The following is a 6,157-nucleotide window of genomic DNA, read 5'->3' on the forward strand; positions in this document are numbered from 1 at the left end:
GACCCTAGATTTTGGAGGTGGGTCAGTCGGTCGAAATTTTTTATTTAATTTGACGATTTATTTTCGTCCATGGAAGGATTAAACAGCTTACATTTAGGTAATTTTGAATGGAAAACAGAAAAGCGCTAGCAGGGAATTCACAATTTTTATGCTTGAGACAGACAAGATACGAGTTTTGATTTAATTGTTTGAAATTTTTGAAGAAAGAAATTTCTTCTTTAAAATGGCAATAAATTTTTTGGGTCGGCAGGTTTCGAGGTAGGTTCGGTCAAGTGACGGCAAACCAACAATTTTTTAAGTCCAGCCTAATCACCATTTTTTATCATAGACCTTTTCGCTTTTCCATCCGCCATCTTGAATCATATGCAAAAATAGAGGAACGAAAAAGCCGTGGTTGGATTTAGTTGGAAAATATGCAAAACATATGCAAGTTTACACAAAGATTGTTTAAAAAAGCCAACAAAACATCTTATGAAGCTGTATATAAAGAAATATTATACTCATTAGAACAACAAAAGATAGAATTTCATAATCAAAAAAGAAATACTTATGAAACCAGGGGATGGGTACAGACACAGGGTGGTGGTGTCTATCTTTGCATTTCAAAAAAGGTAGTACCCGGTACAACTTTGGGGGTGGGGGTGAGTATTTTTCACTCTTCAAGCAAGGACAGGATACTATTTGGGTACTTTTTCACAGAATTTTGCTGTTTTTCAATAAAAAAGTAGTTTGTTGTAATATTACTTTTTTCAAATATTATTTTTTTTGATTTGACATTTTTTTAATTGACTATTTTTTTTTACTCTTTTGAGAAATTTTTTGATTTTTTTGAAGACAAATCTTTCAAAATGGGCAAGAAGTGTGTCATGAAAATCAAAGGATAAAATCTATCATTGATAGTTTGCTCGAATTATCAGTCAATTTTCAGTCTGAAAAACTAACAATAGTACCCCTCTCTTGGTCTAATCTGTAAAATTTAAGATTTTAGGGGTGGTGTCCCTATTTTTGGGGTTGGTGTAATTTAAGATGCACGATCTAACGATTTACGATTCCAATGCGCGATCCATGCATAAAGTATGCTGATTATTCCTAATAATTATCATAAAACTTAAATTATATAACATAATTCTAAAACAATTGTATAATCTTTTTTCGCTTTTGCTTACCACTGTAAATTTATGCAACAAAAAAGAAATGAGTAAGTAATGGAACTACGAATAATTACGACCATTAAATTATGAAAAAAACTAACTTACATAATCATAATGTTGATAATGGAACATAATCTTACAATAAACAGATAGTGTAAGTAATCAATGCACAAGAAATATTTTTGCTCTCTCTTAATCAAATATAGGAATTTCTTTCTTAAAGCAAATAAAAGAATATATCGGCAAACAATATGTTTCGCGGACCGTAATGTACGAGGCAAAAAACTGGTGCTCTATTATGAGAAAGAATTTTCTTTCTGTAAACAATTCCCCTATTGATTCAAGTTATAAAAAAGAGAGAGAGAGTACAGGAGGTGAATGTAGGTGGTTTTCACTTCCTTTTAATCTATGACTGATTTAAATATAATTTGTATAATCTTACATAAATGATGTTTTCAAAAATAATTGAGTTTCAGCGAATGAAAGTTTGTAAATTGCCTAAATATTTAATAATTATTTGCATAATTACGCATAAATTAACATATTTTATGCACGGATCGCGAATCGTGCATCGTAAATCGTTAGATCGTGCATCTTAAATTACACCAACCCCTATTTTTTACAGCCAAAATGAAGTAGTACTCAGTACTTAATATGGGTGGGTGGTACTAAACAAAATTTTAGTAAAAAATCAAGTTAGTACCCTATGGGTTAGTACCCTGATGAAACATCAAAAGCCTTTTAGAAATTTGTCCATAAAGACTTACATAGCATATTCTGTTTTGATTCAAACAAAAAATTCCACGAAGACGGAGCACACACAATAAACACGCAATTGAAAGCAGTAATTATGACGTCATACTTATTTTTGGTTTTCAAGAGAAGCAAGATTAATCTTATTTCTACAAGATAACACTTTTTTTTTCTATTTGGTTGAGTTGCAGGAGGCTTTGAGGCCCATTTTCACAACTATAGACGCTTTCGATGAGCGCCCCGTCAGCACCTTGGACTGACTACCCAATTCCCCTAATATGGCATGGGTTGACCCGGGCGAAGGTTCATTCACTTGCCAAGTGAACTGCTGCGAGTGGGAATCGAACCTCAGTCGCCTGTGCAGTAACCAAGGTCAATGACCACTATACCACAGCACTTAAAAAGAATGCCAATTAAGTATGTAAGTTTTATATTAATACTATCTTCTTGCATAGGTTTTGTATATTTTCCTAAGAAATCTCACCACAGCAAATTTGCTGCCATAATGCTTTGTTTACAAATTATGTTACATACAGAACTAGTTTAAAACTGTATGGTACTGGCACTTGCTGGCATTTATGATCCATCTTAGGCCAAAAGAAAAAGAAGTCCTGTTTCAGGAAAACAACCAGGTGAACTTTTTTTTGAAAAAAACTTACCCGGCCGCAGTCAAAGTAAAAAAAAAAAAATTTCAAACTGAATATTTCAGACAAGCAAGCTAAAAAACGCAAAACGTTTTCTCAACATATTATATAGCTATTCGATAAAAGTTTTATTCTTTTTCTGTTTAATGGCTTGATAAAGCTGAAATATTTCAACAGTCCAATGGTTTTCTTTTTACCCGCGTGCTTTGTGAATGTTGCAGTATTTGAATAATTAATATTTTAAAAGCTTTAATTTAAACAACAGATGTTGTGTGCCCTCATATTTGAGAAGGAGAAAACTTTTTTGTATATGTTTGTGTTTTGTATCAAGTTCGTATTTTGACTTCTAAAGCAAGTAAAGTTTACTTTCTCATGTGAGCTTTTTTTTTTTGTTGCAAAGAGGGCACTTAGTTGTTAAATTTTTTTTTTTTTTTAAGTTGAGTTTTTTCGAGTAAAGAGGCATCAAACCTGAAGTATCTTTTTGTACTACTCCAATTAGAATATTAAGGAAAAAAGAATAGAAAAAACATTTTGCGGCTAGCCGAGTGAGTTTTTTTTTCGTCACCCGCATTTCTGGAAACAAGCCTACTTTTTTTTGGCCTTATCTATAAGCCCTTAACCCTTTAAGTGCCGATGTCGTATATATACGACATGGGCTATATAGGAGGGCGAAGCCCTCCTGTAATGCCCAGTTTGAGTTAGAAATCGTTATTTTTGGTCAAACTCGTAGGAATTAGATTGTCCTTTATGGTCAAGCAAAAAAAATTCAAAAGTGAGTCTTTCCAGCGAAATTTTAAGCAAAAAAGTCAAAAAAATGCAAAAAATTGACAAAAATTCACTTTTTTGAGATTCTGACCGTTTTTTGACTATTTTTGGTCAACGAGTGATCCAAGAACCTCCAAATTTGGCCCTGTTTTACTTTATTCTGTCTTCTAGTGAATTGATTTGAAATTTTACCACTGGGCACCTTTTCATCAGTTCAGTCAGGTCCGCGCAGCGGGGCTGACTGCTTTAATTCCCTAACCTACCCCCCCCCCTTGGCCGCCGCCCACCACGCCCTTCCTAAATCGGGCGGCGCCGAAGTCGCCCAAAAGAAAGAAGAGACTCTAAGCTATCCAACGAGCTATATACGAGCTTCTAATTCCTTCTAGATCAGGAGATATAAGCCCTTAAAGTTTGAACTAGCGATTTTTTAAAAAATAACTTAGAAAAAAGGACCCTGGCACTCAAAGGGTTAAAACCTAGACATCTATTTGATTCTAAAAAAAGATATTTATCTCTTTTTAGTATCTTTAGGCATGTTAGTTATATTTTGTTACTCCCTTTTATCATTTTGATTTATATTCTTACCTGTTCTTAGCAGTTCATACTAAATTTACTTTAGGGTAAGAAACTTTTGTGGAGAGAAACTTTCGCAATTTTCTCAAGCTTTGGGCAAAATTCACGAAAGTTTATCATCTCGAAAAAAATATTTTATCTGAAATTCTACTTTTTGTCATGAAATTTTCTTTTTTTTAATTGACTAAAGAAAAGTTTGAGAGCGCATTTTGTGGTTCATAAACATTAAGAAAGTCAGGTTTTACCCGTTTGCTTCTAAAAAATCAATGAAAATCTAATATAAAAAGAAATAAAAGTTAATGAATCGCAAATTTTTTTTCCTGCAAAATATTTTTAAAAGCTCGATTCGCTAAAGTTAAAAAAATTCACAAATTTGCTGAAGCGCAAAGGTTTCTTGCCCTAAAGTAGTTAGATTCTCTAGATTTTATATTTTCATAGCTATTCACGGAAATATTATTTTCTTGGGCATTTTAAAAAGAAATGCATCAAAAATTACTTAGAAGGTCAATCAACATCAATTAAAATAACTTTTATGTATCCCAAAATGCCCAGATGGACTGTTTTAGGGGGTGGTATACAAAGATTGTGACTGAAAAACAGTTAATCCATGGTGGATTAGGTGTCAGGATGGGTGGGTGGTCCTAAAAATCATCAGAAATCAGTTACCTTAAGGGAAGAAATTTTGGTGCAATTTGGCGAGAATCAATTTTGGCAAGCAATCTATTTTTTGTTTAATATTTTAGCTGAAAAAGGATGAGAATAGGATTTTTTAAGAGAAATAGAGACTAGTGTGAAAGAAAATTAAATTTGGCGAGAATTAATTTTGGCGAATGGCTTATAAATTTAGATTTGGCGGGAAGAAATTTTGGCAAATTTGGCAATTTTTTTTAAGCAATTCGCCAAATTCGCCAAAATTTCTTCCCTTAAGGTACTGTAGTACCTTATGGGCTCTTATGATGTTCTGGATCTGGTTAAATACTTGAAGTAATAACAAAAGAAGACTTATCAAAAATATAAAAATGTTCTCCTATTTCTAATGAGAGAATGACCTTAGATGACACAGAAAATTGAAAGAAAGTAATTGAGTGTGCATGGTACTTTCAAAATGTAACTTAAGTATTGTCAAGGTGTTAGCATAACTACTTAAGAGGGAAAGGTTAAAACGTTTTGTTTTGGCAGCAAAGTGTTTTCATTTTCTTGGAAAAAAACATCAAAATCAAAGAATTTGCATGTTGGGAGTTCCATGTCAACTTTGGGTTGAGTTAGAATGATAGAAACTTGTTTGATTTACAATGAGTCCAACGTGTTCAGCGCCATTTTTAGTATCTGTGAAAACCAGTCTTCTTTCCCATAGTGTTCTCCTGGGTCAGCTCCCCTAAGAAAATTTCATTGCCAGGTTTAGAAACCCTCTCCCCCCCCCTAAAAATGAAAAACAATTTTTGCTCCCTCTCCCCTAAAAATGAAAAAAATTTTTTGCTCCCTCTCCCCTTTTGTAGAATCCTCCCAAAAGTAACAAAATTTTGCTTTCCCACCCCTTTTATTTAACTCCCTAATTTTGAAAACTATCACCGCCATATGCTCGCCTGAAAGTAGTGTTTCTCAAAACTATTAACAAACGGCTTATCAAAAAAAATTTTTAAAACGTTATCATATAATTTTCTTAACCATGCACGTGTTTTATAACTAAATATACCAAAAAAAGATTTATCAGCAGAAAAACAAATACGTTGAGGAAAAGGTATTGTAATAGAAAAATTTAGATTGAAAATAAAAAAATCTGTCAACTCCCCACATTTTCCATTTTTATTTCCCCCCTTTATGGCAAAAATTATCAGAGACCCTCCCCCCAGCAGAAAGGTCGCCTGCTTTGAAAGTACAAAGTACTTGGTCGGGGTTTTTTCGTGAACCAAATCGGTAGCATTTCTCGAACATATACAAATTTACGTCCCGCGTACGCAGATCTTGCCAAAGGATGCGGAACGCGCAATAGAATAACAATTTTTTTAATTGACGGAGATGCCCATCCAAAGCTTAGGGTTGCTGGGTGGTTATAAACCAACAGCTTAATTCAGAAAACTTACCACTTGCTTGCTGTCAGCTTCAGGATGTCCATCAAACAAATTTTAAGCAACAATACAAATCATATCACATTTTTTCAGCTTGAAACCAAGGGTTCCGATAGGTTATCCCTTATATAACCAAGGGCTCTGATAGTTTATCCTTTATATTTGTTTTGCTTAACTTTCGAGCTTCATTATTTATAATAGATGT

The sequence above is a fragment of the Clytia hemisphaerica genome, unplaced genomic scaffold (assembly GCF_902728285.1).
Source record: "Clytia hemisphaerica strain Z4C2 unplaced genomic scaffold, Clytia hemisphaerica genome assembly, whole genome shotgun sequence".
NCBI lineage: Eukaryota > Metazoa > Cnidaria > Hydrozoa > Leptothecata > Clytiidae > Clytia > Clytia hemisphaerica.